This window comes from Lynx canadensis, chromosome A1 (assembly GCF_007474595.2).
Source record: "Lynx canadensis isolate LIC74 chromosome A1, mLynCan4.pri.v2, whole genome shotgun sequence".
Classification (NCBI taxonomy): domain Eukaryota; kingdom Metazoa; phylum Chordata; class Mammalia; order Carnivora; family Felidae; genus Lynx; species Lynx canadensis.
The window spans coordinates 129,952,849-129,967,164 of NC_044303.2; the positions used below are offsets into that span (position 1 = coordinate 129,952,849).

The 14,316-nt window shown below is 41.4% G+C and overlaps 1 long non-coding RNA gene across 4 annotated transcripts in view; it reads right to left on the reverse strand.

Annotated features, from left to right (window-relative positions):
- Positions 1 to 6,629: 6,629 nt before the first annotated feature.
- LOC116738078 overlaps positions 6,630 to 14,316 on the reverse strand; it is a 44,623-nt gene continuing 36,936 nt past the window's right edge. For 3 of the 4 annotated variants that reach the window (XR_004343654.1, XR_004343653.1, XR_004343652.1), the window contains exons 2-3: positions 8,708 to 8,999; positions 6,630 to 7,062 (exon numbers count right to left, since the gene is read on the reverse strand). This is a non-coding gene — a long non-coding RNA (uncharacterized LOC116738078). The remainder of the gene's footprint in view (positions 7,063 to 8,707; positions 9,000 to 14,316) is intronic. The other variant, XR_004343650.1, reaches the window with a different exon arrangement.

Consider the following 14,316-nt stretch of genomic DNA (forward strand, 5'->3'; position numbering starts at 1 on the left):
CACCCTCAGCTCTGCGTTGGGCACCTGTACATGCACATTTCCACAGGCACCACTAGAGGGCAGGCCTTTACTCCAGATGTACTACTGAGCCAGGCAAGCAAAGGAAAACTCGGTGAACTCACCACTGTTTTACTAGGTTTGTTTCTAAATGGAAAAATACATGTGGGCATGTCCAGATTTGTATTATGTTCCTTCAATTAGTTATGCAATCTTTCGGCTCACCTTTCCTTTTGTCTCCTATTTCCTTGTTCAGGTTCTTCTCTCTTGGATTCTAACAAATAAAACTTTTGTTTATTTTTTTTTTGAGAGGTTTAACCCACAAAAATAAATCAAGATGAGGTAACAAAATAAACATTGCATAATTTAGTTGGTGAAGGTTAAAAAGCTGAGGCTTCATCTGGGTTTGTTTGTTTAAAAATTCTTTTGAAGTTTCGATTTCCCTAATTTTTCGTATTTTGCTGACTTGGCAAGATGGGAAGGGGGGGGTGGGCAGGAAGAAAACTGAAAGAGACTTTGTGTGTGTGTGTGTGTGTGTGTGTGTCGCGCACACACACACACACACACACACAGAAGTGAGGGAGCATGTGTAGGGGTGGAGGAAGGACAGGCCAAGCAGATGTTAAGGGACTGGTCGGTCCCAGGTCACACTGGCCTATGAGCTCTATGGTGCCACCATGAGTGGTCCTGGACCCTAGCTCCCCTTTAGCCTTGGAAGCAGTCATTCTGCTCACATCTCAGTTGCCTTGTCTAGAATGTAAGAAACGTATACTAAAAGACCTTCTAATTCAAATATGATCCTGTGTTGAGAGAAAACATGGGGGCAGAAATGGAAAGGCAGAATGAATGAATGTGCATGGAGAGTTCTGAGAATACCTGTTACAAAGAAACAAGTAAACAAACCAACAACTAAACTATGAGGCTGGAAATTTCTTCCAGCCAACCTAAGTGTAGAGCCAGTACTCCCATGCAGACTTCCCTTTGGAATATTTTCTCACAGGGCTGGAGCTCTCAAGCACTGAGCTGCCCTCTGTCTTACTCCCTGGAACATCCAGGGAAGACAGGTATCTGAGCAGGTAAACAAAGATGCAACCGTGGTGAGGTGAGCTAGACTTGGCTGGACTCTAGAGGGGCAGTTTCCAATCCAAAATGACCAACTGACAAAATTCTTAACAAGAACCGACCCACGTCTGGTTAGAGCAGTGGTTAAAAGAAACACATACCCCTGGGGATGGTATTGCCCTTCTTCCATGGCTGATGCAACTAAGCTCTGCTGCCTGAGTGTTGGCTTCCTATAACTTTTGGAAAATGCCACTCTTATTATTTTATCTCCACGGTTGCAATTACTCTAATCTTATAGAACTCTAATAATCAGCTGGGCTGCGGGTTCAGAGCCAGTACTGCTCTCTGACTTCATAACAGCCAATTCATTACTGCTTACAGAGTTTCAATTCTTTTTTATCTTAATACGTCTGAGAGTTCTCTCCAGATAACCGCTGAAGGAGTTTCCACCCCAGTTTGGTGACTCCCATGAGAGTACCTCTATTATGAACGTAAAAGATTGTTACCTTGCCCGTAACAAATGGATATGAAGAATTCAAAGTACTGAACTTTAAATTTCTTACATCTGCGATTTCAAATAGTCACCACTAGACGGTGCTGCTAAATCCTTATTTCAAATAGTCACCACCAGGCGGTGGTGCTAAATCCTTAACGGGTAGTTCTCTAAGTCTGAGTCATGAAATGCAGATCTCTAGGCTGGGTAGAATCAGAATGTTTAGGGTATGAGACTGGGAAATCTGTCTTTTTAATAAGTTTCTTGAATGACTTTGAGACCAGAAAAGTTACACAACAGTAATTAAGCTCTTCTTAACTGGTGGAATTTCCTTGAACTCCTACCAGAAAAGAAAATCTTTAGAAAATTAAGTCATCCTTGAGGCACCTGGGTGGCTCAATTGGTTAAACTTCCGACTTCGGCCTCAGGTCATGATCTCATGGTTGGTGGGTTCAAGCCCCACGTTGGGCTCTGTGCCAACAGCTTGGAGCCTGGAGCCTGCTTCAGATTCTGTATCTCCTTCTCTCTCTGGCCCTCCCCCACTCGTGCTCTGTCTGTCTCAAAAATAAACAATGAAAAATTTTTTTAAAAAGAAAAATTAAGTCATCCTTGATTAAAAATGCAAGTGTAAGTATCCACGTAAGTGCATCCATGCCACCCACCTGGCTGGGACTCTGACACCGAACTGCCTTCTGTCCACCTCTACAGACCACCATCATCCCTTAGCAACACCATTGCATTAGCCTTCAAACCAGTGTCCCCCCTTCATTTTCCCTGGAGTCAACTCTCCACATAGCAGCTAGAGTAATCTTTTAAAAAATAAATTCTGTCAGCTCACTCACCTGCTAGAAGGCTCAGAGCCTTCTAATATACTACCTACCACTCTCAGAATAAAATAAAAATTTCTTATCGTGGCCTACAAGGCCCTGTCTGAATGGGTGCCTGGCAACCCTTCTTGTGGCATCAACCCTTGGCCCTCCACCCTTACTGTTCTTCAAGTAAACCTTTGGAAATTTAAGTTTGCTCTTTCCTCTAGCTCTTCCCTCCAGATCTTCGTGGCTGGCTCCTTCCTCATTTCTTTTATGTGTCTGCTCAAGAATCACCAATTCAGAGGCTTTTTCTCACCACCTACCACCAGTCCTACCAATGGTGTCTGCTTCGATCAGCCCAGTATAGGCCCTCTTGCAGTCATAAAGCTGGTGCACAGTACACGTTTGTTGGATGAACTGTTGGAAAGATTTAAGATAAATCTAGGTGCAAACTGAGAAAATATTAAATCCAGTTGCAGACTGGGGTCCTCCTTTTATTATGACAGCTGTTCAATGGCTTTTTAACTGAGCTTTCCATAGACACTCAACTTTAACACAACCTGCCCTTGCCTTGTTTCTTAGGAATTTGCTTTTGTTTTGTCTTCTTTTGTTTTTTTTAATGTTTATTTATTTATTTTGAGAGAGAGTGTGTGTGTGCATGCACATACACGAGTTGGGGAGGGGCAGAGAGAGAAGGAGAGAGAATCCCAAGCAGGCTCCGCACTGTCAGCACAGAGTCCAACATGGGGCTCAGTCTCATCAACCGTGAGATCATGACCTGAACCTAAATCAAAAGCTGGACGTTCAGCCAACTGAGCCTCCCAGGTTCCTCAGGAGTAGTTTTCATCTGGGGTTTGGGAGAGACACACCCTTCTAAAAAGGCACTTCAGAATTTTCAAGGGCCAAGGGGTGTGTGAGGTTTAACTGCATGTTTCATACATTTTAAGTTAATATTTTAATGAATCAATACCTTTACTCTTTTTTTAACTTAAAGCAAAAAAGGATGCTTATTGGATCCTATAACTGAAAAATCCAGAAGGATATACTAGACTCAGGTAAGGTTGGATCCAGGGGCACAAACATTGTCTTCAGGACTCAAATCTCTCATGTGGCTCTGCTTTCCACTGCACTGGGTATCTTTACTATTAATACAAACTAAAGAAAACAGATTTCAACAAAATCTAACACCAACCCTCTTCCCTATAGTTGAAGATGTTTGCTGTTTAGCCCTCCAGGTCCTCTCTCCACCCTTGTGTGGCCTGCCTGGTGGCCCAGGACACTGACTTTCATGGATTGCATCATATGGGTTCCATGGGTCTGTGTCTCATTTGGAAGTCTGTCCAATGGGAGTCATTAGCAGGAGATGAGAGAATGAAGGAAAACAGGGCGGTTTATTCATTCCCCAGCTCTCTCCTTATGGCTCTGCCTTTCTCTACCAATGACCCAAAGGAGTCAGGCAGCTTTCTGCTCAACTACAGCTCCCTCTGGGTTCTTGTAGCTGCCCCGACCCCTTGCCTCTTTAGGCCTGTGGGTGTTAATGTGTCCCTGCAGTTGCTAGCTCTAAGATGTTTCTCTTCATCATGCCCACCCCTTGGTAGAGTCCCTGCATTAATCTTTCTTGGGTCCCTCCAGCTGCATGAGTCCTTTGTCCACCCCCAGACTCAGACTAATATGGCCTATGAGGTTCTGTTGTTGTTGTCGTCTCTTTCTGGTGATACATATGCCTAAGTTGCCTAAGTGATGGCGTTCCAGTCTTTTTCTCTCATTGTCTCATTCCCCTGATTTCCTGAGCTGTCCACATCAACAGCTTCAATAATGCTGACCTGCCCCTCTGCCAGAGCCAGCACCCCCACAAAGTCTTAGCATTCTGCAGCTCTCTGCAAAAAGGGTCCCAGTCTTCGTTTTCTTTTGGAATAGTTGTATTTTAAGCATAGAGAGCTTTAAAAAAGGAATCCGTTACTAAAGATTCTTAAAAATGGCTTTCTCACAACACCTGTCACCCTATTTATTCTCAACACCCCATAAGAGACACTGCTTTAGGCGAGACTGGTTGTGTGAGCATTTAACCAACAAATATCAGCAACTGGGAAGCCCATAAATAGCAGCAGAGAGGACAAACAGGATGACTCAGTGAGGCTTCTGAGTCAGACTGCAGGGACCGGCCTTCCTTCTTAATTACAGGGCACTGGACCCATTATCTCTGAAGTCACCTCGGAGTCTCATCTAACAAATATCAGACATCCAGTTTCCTTTGAAGATGTGCAATCTTCTTCCTTCTGCCTACCATTAGAAAATAAAATGCCTGAGCTAAGAGGCCCCCTGGGGGCTCACAGTCTGTGTCCTCGGCAATTAGCCCCTTTCTGAGATCAGCCACTGTCCCTGCTGTTGGCTGGTTCTGGTCCCGGCTTTGGCACCCTCAGTTTGTGGGACCTCAAATACATCACTTCACCTCGCTGAATGTATCTCCTCTGTCACGAAGTAATAAACATTACGTAGCCACAGGGTTGTTGTGAAGATCAAAGTCAATTTGGCCAATTATATGATGTTATAGAAAAGGTAAAAGTATAGAGACAGGAAAAAGATCAGTGGTTGCCAGGAGGTCAGGGATGAATAAGTGGAGAACAGAGTACTTTTAGGGCAGTCAAACTATTCTGTGTGATATTGTAATGGTGGGTACTTGACGTCATAGACGTGTCAGAACCCACAGAACAGTACACTAAGTCTGAACCCTAATGTAAACTAAGGATTCTGTTTAATAATAATGTATCAATATTGGTTCATCAATTATAACAAGTATACTACACTAATGCAAGACATTAATAATAGAAGAAACTGTGCGCTCAATATCTGAATATGTAGACAGAAGAATCTACATGTATTTAGGGATCAATATCCCTAACGAATAGTACTTGAAATTTGAGCCATGTCGAATACAAATAGGATACAATGTGTTTGCACATAGATGGAGGGAAAAATAGAGGGGAAGACTTCTTTGCTACATATAACTGGAAGTGGGCATGGAAGCATAGAGCTTTGGAATCTAATAGTTGAGGTCACTTTTCAAAACCACTCCCAATTTCAGGACACAGAATGTCTTGGTTGTACCCAGAAGGTTTATTTAGCTAAAGAATGTGGCCAAAGCAAGGAAGCAGCCATTGGGTTTTTCAGAGGATGAGAACACATCCTGTCTGGGGACATCTATGCATGCCCTTACACACAGTGGGCCCCACAGCTGTCCAGTCTTGCTACAAGCTTTGTGGGGGGATGTGGGGCCCGGAGGGAAGCCTGCTATGGGCAGAATGAGGTTGGGCTCTGCTGGAATGAGCCACTCCCTTAGAGAGTCTAAATGAGGATGAAGAATTTCTGAATCAACTAGAGACCCAAACCCATCCAAGAATAGAGTTGGGGGGGAGGGGTAGGGGGAACAAGGGCTTTTTAAGTTTCTTCCATAGCAGTCCAGATTAGAACATTGTCTCTAAGGAGGCTTTGGTTTCCCCTGGGAGAGCTGTGGTTTGAGAGTGCCTTTCTTGCACAAAGAAGTATTCAATAAAATTTGCTGAATGGTGAGGATAAGTTTGAATGTGCAGAAGAATAGGCAAGGTCCCAAGCATGAGTTGCCAGAGGAGGGAGAGACATCTCAGCAGCCAGAGGTGCCTCATGAAAATATTAAGGTACCCAGACAAGAACATGGGCCAAGTAGGAAGATCATTTTGCACAGAAGTTATTAGCATAGACTCTCAGTGAAATAGACTTGAGTTCGAATCTCAGCCTCATCACTTACTAGTTGACTGATCTTGGGCAAGTTGCTGAATTTTGGTGAGCCTACAGTTTCCTCACTTGTATGGGGATTAAGTGCAGCTACACATATAATATACTTAGCACCACGCCTGCCATATAGTAAGTGCTCAATATATTATAGTCATGATATATGTCAAATTTCTCTCCAAAATATATAGGTCAGTCAGAGAAGAGATAAGGAAAGAGACAAAATTAAATTCTCTTGTGACTTGACTAAATGTCTGTGGAAGAAGACAGCCTCAGGAAGGTTATATCAGATAAACTCAATGGGTCCCTACCCATACTTAGGACAGATGTTTATGTTCTCAGCATGACTTTGAACTGATATGACCACAAGGTGCTGGCGGAAATGTAAGGATGTGGTGTGACTGAATTTGGGGTGGATGAGTTGCTTTGCTGGAATGGCCTGGTTTTTGGAGAGAAAAGTGCCATACTGTGATTTTGATAATAAAATTAGCATTTTAAAATCATTCTTTAATTTCCATTATAGTTTTTAATAAATTCAAGAAGTCTTCACTTTTTATAATATGTCCTTGAAAACAGGGTCAGAAACAAAAAGGATGAAGCCAAACCCCCACCCCGTGTGTCTACTGCACCACTCGAAGGGCAGCCTAGCGGCCCCTCGCCAAACTTGATCAGCCTTAATGTCCCAGCTGCCTTCGCTCCTGTGTGCCATTCAGACACTCCACTGCAGCACTTTCAGCCTATAGGACAAAAGGAAAAACTTGAGGGTATTTTTATAAAATACAGTTATAAGATCAAGGGAATGGTTTTGAATGCATTTGCTTACTAATGGAAATTTTTACGAAAAGGAAATAAAAGAGAAATTAGTTCAAATTTCCCTAGACAGATGTTTTAAAGAAATCTGAGCCTTCCAAAATGCCACCAAAAAGCTCTTCTATTCTGAAAAAAAAAAAAAAAAAGGAAAATTGTTGTTAGTTAAATGTTTAATGTGTATTATCACCAGTATATTAGTTTTAGAGCAAATTTACACCACATTGGAGTTACATTTTCATGTTCTATGAGTACATTTTATATATAATTAGGGTCCCCAGTGTAAGCAAAGTAACAATACAATAGGCCCATTTTATAGAAGCTAGAGAAAAATATTAATATTTTTTCAAATTTGTTTGGAAACCTACACTGTCATATCTTTTCTTTAATAATATTGTCGGGTAGTTAGCCAAATATCCCTGACCAGGCAATGCAATCTTTAATTATTGCATTATTCCCATGAGAATAATTATTGTCACTGAGAGCATGTGATGATTCAGTTTCCAAGAGTACATTGTGGCCAGAGTCTGCTGGCCTTGAGGATGACATTCCCACATGTTCAGGAAGGTCAAAACTAACTGAGTTACATCAGCTCTTTGTTGAAAGCATCCCACTAAAATCTGACAAATGTCAAAAAATAGAAGGCAGGGTGTTTTCCTATTTTTCCTATATAAAGTAGTATCATATTAACAGATCAGAACAAAACAGGAGGATACCATGTTGTTCAGAAGAAAAGTGTATTAAAAAATGCTATTCTTGACCAACTTAGGCCCTCACATGATAATATAGACGAGAATTTGGAATCCTTGGACTATAAGAAACAAGGAGGGAAGGGACACAAAATAACAAGAAACTTCATTTGTTGTTGGTTGATTATTGAATGACAATATTTGCTATAGTACTTGCTGTCTTTAGTAGTCTAACCACATACCCTGTTCCCTCGTGGACCATGTGATCCATCAAGATCATGGCATTTTTTGCATTTGCTTTAGAGAGACCATACGTCAAGAAACACTTATTTACAAATCCCAAAACACTCAAATGTAGTAGTAAAAAATGAACATATATTGGGGCACCTGGGTGGCCCAGTAGGTTAAGTGTCTAACTTCAGTTCAGGTCACGATCTCACGGTTCATGAATTCAAGCTCCATGTCGGGCTCTGTGCTGACAGCTCAGAGCCTGGAGCCTGCTTTGGATTCTGTGTCTCCCTCTTTCTCTGCCCTTCCCCTACTCATGCTCTGTCTCTCTGTCTCTGTCTCTCTCTCTCTCTCTCTCTGAAAGATAAATAAACATTAAGAAAAATCTTTTTGAAATGAACTTATATGACATACATTAAGGTAACAGCTACTGACTTCCTTCTGCAAGAAAGCCAAGGTGCCACAAAGCCTGAGCTTTGCATGTGAGGACAGCAATAAGTAATTCTAAGTAGTTCTATACTCCCCGAGGAAAAGGATTACTTCCCTTTCTGGAGAGGGGTTTATTTACACAGCATGAACAATCTGCTGAATTTTAATTCTGCCCTTTCTCAAAAATAAGTTTGAGCTCTGTTTTTCAAAACAACCCAAGAAATAACAGACTGAAGGGGCCTGAAATATGAAAACTTTTCAGACTGCTAGCAGGAATCTCAAATATTAATATTCCTCCTGAAATCAATCTCATACACTCTGAGCTCTTGATTGGGGGAGGAGGTCCATAAGGCTCTTCCTGAAGCTAAAATGTCTGTGGCCCCTCAAACTCGGCATGTGTTTGCCTCAAGCATGACAGTAACTCTCACCTTTTCGTGGAAACAAAAGCCAAAGATGAATCCTGGGGACCCCCAGTGCTCCAGGAATGACTCAGCATTGATTATGAGCTCTGTGGAGGAACCAAGATGAGCACAAGAAAACAAATAGGTGCAGGGTCAGAATTTAGGGTGACGGCACACTCAGAAATTGTTTTTTCTTTCTCATTGCAGATTTCCCATTTTTGTTGTGATACGTGCTTCATTCACAAGATGTGTGACAATCCAGCAGCTACGCCTGTGTCTTAGTGCGGAGATCCAGAGACCAGCTGCTCACTTGGAAGGGCTATGAAAAATGGCGTCTTTTATTATTGAGGTTTCCCAGAGGTCCGTCCTCACTCCTGTGATTTTCTTTCTTTTTTTTTTTAAGTTTCTTTATTTATTTTGAGAGAGAGAGAGGGAGGGGCAGAGAGAGAGAGGGAGAGAGAGAATCCCAAGCAGGCTCCGCACTGTCAGCGCAAAGCCCCACACAGGGGTCGATCCCACAAACTTTGAGATCATGACCTGAGCCAAAATCAAGAGTTGGATGCCTGCTGGACTGAGCCACCAGGAACCCTGTGACTTTCTTACACAACATATTCTCCTTTGGTAATATCCATTCCCCCTGAGTAATCTTACCCGCAGTTTCAATTATTAACTATATTCAGCCAACTCTCCAACCACCATATCTTCCCACGGAGCACCACTTCCAGATAACCAGCCTCCTGATGGACATTTGCCCTGTTGTTCTACAGGCCATTTTCACTCAGCAAGGACTCCATCATCCATCAGTGAGCAGCACCTCCATCCAGCAAAGCACCTAAACCAGACCCCTGAATACCATCTTTGACTCTCTCTTCCTCACCTCCAATTCATGACCCAGGTCTCCCAATTTCACCCTCAATTTCTCTTGACCTCATCCATTCCTCTCCATCTGTTTGGCCACCATCTTGGGCAAGGAGGCCACTATCATTTTAAACCTGCATTACATCACAGGCTTCCTAAGTGGACTTTTAAGCGTTTTTAAAATCTCAAATCTGATTTTTCTTACCCTCCTGCTCAAAACCTCTTCCTCATTGCCCTTAGTCTAAAGCCAAATGCTTCTCTGTGGCATAAAAGGCACTTCTTGAACTAGCCCCTATTTATTACTCTAATGTGATCCTTGTAATCTGTAATCTAGACATTCTGGGCTATATGAAATTCCAGTCTCTCTTCTTTCTAGGGCTTTCTGACGTGTTTTCGCCTCAGTCTAGAAGGCCTGCTCCCTCCACTCCCTAGGCACACATCTGTATAGCTGCTAGATCTGTGTATCTTCAGGTCTCAGTTTATATGTCACCTCTTCTGGGGAAACCTCTTTTCCGTCTACACTGCTTAAGTGACCCACAGTTTTACATGGCAGAATACTTAAGCCACTATATTTCAGTTGCCTGTTAATTTCTTTCTTCTCCCACTAGATTACAAATTCCTTGAAGAATGGGATTTAGACTTCTTCACACTTATGACCTAGCACCTAGCTCAATGCCTGACACCTGGTGAGGGTGTGATCACCAAAGAAAAATTTATTTCTTCCATAGTTTTATTTTTATTTTTTTTTTAGGTTTTGGCAGCTATGATTGAAAGTTAGAAGATAACATAAATGAAACAAACAGCAAATAAGTAAAAAGTTCAGATGTATGAGACCTGCCTGCACTCATACAAATACAGTCATATTTTCTGCAAGTAAATTTTTTCCTATTCAATGTGAGGGAATTCAGTACATCATTATTTCATAGTGTTAGAAATGGAAAACCTTGACTTTCAGGCAGAAAACACCCGAAGAAGTCGGATAGCATCTCTCTTAAAAGTCATCACGTTCCTGGGCTATTTAGGTATGCAAGATTCTTCATTAGTTACTCTCTCATTAGTCCCAGAAATCTAACTCGATTAGGAAAACAAAAACAGGTGATTAGTTCATGGAATCCAAGAAAGGATTGAATCACGAACCCACAAAAAGGATAGCCATGTTACTAAGTCTGAGGAAGGACCCAAAACCAAGACTCAAAGGCTGCTAGCCCTTTCTGTGACTCTGCAACCCCTATTCTCTGCAAAACAGCTCCTACTCTCTCACCGGCTCTCTGCATATGGTGGCAAAACTGGGCTGGTCTACTTTGGATGTCACTTAAAGGCTGCCATAAAAATCATGTTTAAATTTTTTTTATCAATAGAAAATCTGTCTAAGAATTTTTAAAAATTAGGGGCACCAGGGTGACTCAGGGGGTTGAGCATCTGACTCTTGATTTCCACTCAGGTCATGATCTCACAGTTTGTGAGTTCAAGTCCCATGTCGGGCTTTGTGCTGACAGCATGGAGCCTGCTTAGGATTCTCTGGCTCCCTCTCTCTCTGCCCTTCTCCCATTCTCTCTCTCTCTCTCTCTCTCTCTCTCAAAAATAAAAAAATAAACATTAAAAAAAGAATTTTTAAAAATTAAACATCACCTATAATTCCATCATTAATCACTAATATTTTGATATTTTAGTTTTTGCTGCATGTGTGAATATATTTTTATTTTTTTAACTGTTATTTATTATTGAGAGACAGAGAGAGACAGAGCATGAGCATGGGAGGGGCAGAGAGAGGAGGAGACACAGAATCCCAAGCAGGTTCCAGACTCTGAGCTGTCTGCACAGAGCCCGATACGGGACCGAACTAACAAACTGCAAGATCATGACCTGAGCCGAAGTAAGATGCTTAACCGGCTGGGCCGTTTAAATAGGAAATGCATCCCTAGAAAGAGGCAGGCTTGCAGCAGCTAGAATTAATGAACATGATTTGGTGAGAACACCGCAGGAGTTTCACTCACCACACCTGGGTGCAAATCCAGACGCTGGCGTTTTGGGGAGCATGTCTTTGGGTAACTCAAAAGGGGTGAGTCAATTAACTATCCTTGAGATGGAGAAGGGGACAAGTTAACATTTGTCAAGTCTAGATGCTTCATGTAAGTTATTTCATTTAACTCTCGCTAAAAAAATTGTTCCTTTTAAAGATTAGAAAACCGGCTCACACTGGTTTAAGTAATTGCACTGACTGGTAAAGGAAGCAAGCCAGGATTCGATTCCAAATCTGTCTAACCCTTAAAGCTCATGTTTTCCCCCATCTATGACATGTTGCTTCCCTGACTAACTTGGATGGGGGTGGGAGGGGGCAGGGAATTGTGGTTTTAAATGTCTTCTCCAGCATAGTGAGCACACCTATCTCTCCCATAGTTCTCGTATTATATCTACTATATAGTGAGATATGTGGGATTGAAGGTTGGGACCAAGGCCAGGACTGGGGGAAACAACTGAAGAACTCACCTCAGGCCCAAAATTTAAGGGAACACAAAATATCAGTAATGAAGATAAATAATATTATAGCACAATATTTTATTTTTATTTTTTATTTTTTAATTTTTTTAATATAATTTATTGTCAAATTGGCTTCCATACAACACCAAGTGCTCATCCTAACAATTGCCCTCCTCAATGCCCATCACCCATGTTCCCCTCTCCCCCACCCCCTATCAACCCTCAGTTTGGTCTCTGTACTTAAGAGTCTCTTAGAGTTCGCCTCCCTCCCTCTCTGTTAACTACGTATTTCCCCCATCCCTTCCCCCCACGGTCTTGTGTTAAGTTTCTCAAGATCCCCATATGAGTGAAGCCATATGATATCTGTCTTTCTCTAACTTATTTCACTCAGCATAATACCTTCTGCTTCTACCCACATTGCTGCAAATGGCAGGATTTCATTCTTTCTCATTGCCAAGTAGTATTCCATTGTATATATAAACCACAACTTCTTTATCCATTCATCAGTTGATGGACACTTGGGCTCTTTCCATCATTTGGCTATTGTTGAAAGTGCTGCTATAAACATTGGGGTACAAGTGCCCCTATGCATCAGTATTCCTGTATCCCTTGGGCAAATTCCTAGCAGTGCTATTGCTGGGTCATAGGGTAGATCTATTTTTAATTTTTTGAGGAAACTCCACACTGAGTAACACAATATTTTGAAGAATCTAAATTAATACAAAACATCTATGTTGAACAGAATAACAAAATTTTCAATAAAAACAAGAGCTGACAGTGCTATTATGCCAAGCCATTTTGGAGCCCAGAGCAAAAGGAAAAATGTGCCCCCCAGAATGCATGTTTTTGTGTATGTTTTAATGTTAAACTACAGTAAGAACTATGTAAGTACACCTTGTACACATACAAGTTTTTTTCAGAAGATTAGTTAAGAAATATTGAAAAGTTGAACAGTAGACATTTTAAAAATTTTCAGTATTTTAAGTTCATATTTTATTTATACCAAAAATAGAATTAATGATAATTTTCATTTCCTGGCTTTAATGGAAGCCAACTCATTGGTGATATTTTCATTAAAGACATTAACCAGTTTTTAAAATGCATAAAACAATGTATACAGTTACATACAGTATATGGCGTATATTCCTTTTGCCTCCAGCTCTGATGTTGCTCAGCACAGCCACGAGTTAATCAAGCAGCCTCAAACACTTGAAGGGCTCTGTAAATGGGAACAGGACGTCCAGTAATATATTATACTTCAGCTCTCCTATCACAGCTGCTTTGGGGGGTAGCCTCTCCTTTCATAGAAAAATATCACTCTCGGGCCAACTTTAGGATAATATCTTCAAGGCTAATCGAGATAAGCTGTGCTCTCCCACCACCAGGCACCAATCAACGTCATGTGTGTGCTGACACTCCAGGCCTTCCTTGTGGGTTTTCAAGCTTAGCTTCCTGCTAAATATCTGAATTAATGGTCTCCTAAATACCTGAAAATTGAGATTTTTGTATGCCTTTTCTAGAGCACATTCTTTTCACAAATATTTATTGAGAATCAGATCCCTACTAAATAAAGCAAATCATGCCTGAGTTTGTAGGTGGTGTTATCCAACCTTATGTTTTTAGAATCCCAATTAATTTTATGTTTCATTGTCTATTTTATCATTAAAAAGGCATGTATGAAAAAAAAAGGCATGTATGAAGCATCTTTTATTACAGTTAGAGCTACTTAGTAATTTATACCTTTATGATTTCACTTACATCTGACATGAATGTCCTATGAAGTAGGTAGATACTATCTTTTATAAGAAATTATTTTATAAGCTTATGTATTTTTTTTTGAATGTTTATTTATTTTTGAGACAGTGAGAGACAGAGCGTGAGCAGGGGAGGGGCAGAGAGAGAGAGGGAGACAGAATCCAAAGCGGGCTGCAGCCTCTGAGCTGTCAGCGCAGAGCCCAATGTGGGGCTTGAACTCATGAACCGCGAGATCATGACCTGAGCCGAAGTCGGATGCTCAACCGACTGAGCCATCCAGGCACCCCTATAAGCTTATGTTTTTAAAGCTGGAGTTTATCTAGTGACCAGCCCTCTGGTTTTCAGATGAGGAAATCAAGCCTCAGAGTGGTGAGGGCTCTCATACTTGGTCAACTAGCTAGTACAGGGCAGAACTGAAATTATACTCATATCTTTGATTTTAAGTCTTATGCCTTTTATACCCCTCCCAGTTGCCTCTTCTAACAACTATGCAGCCTAATAGCATAAGATTGCAGAGAGGCAGGTGTAGACAAATAAAGCAGGAA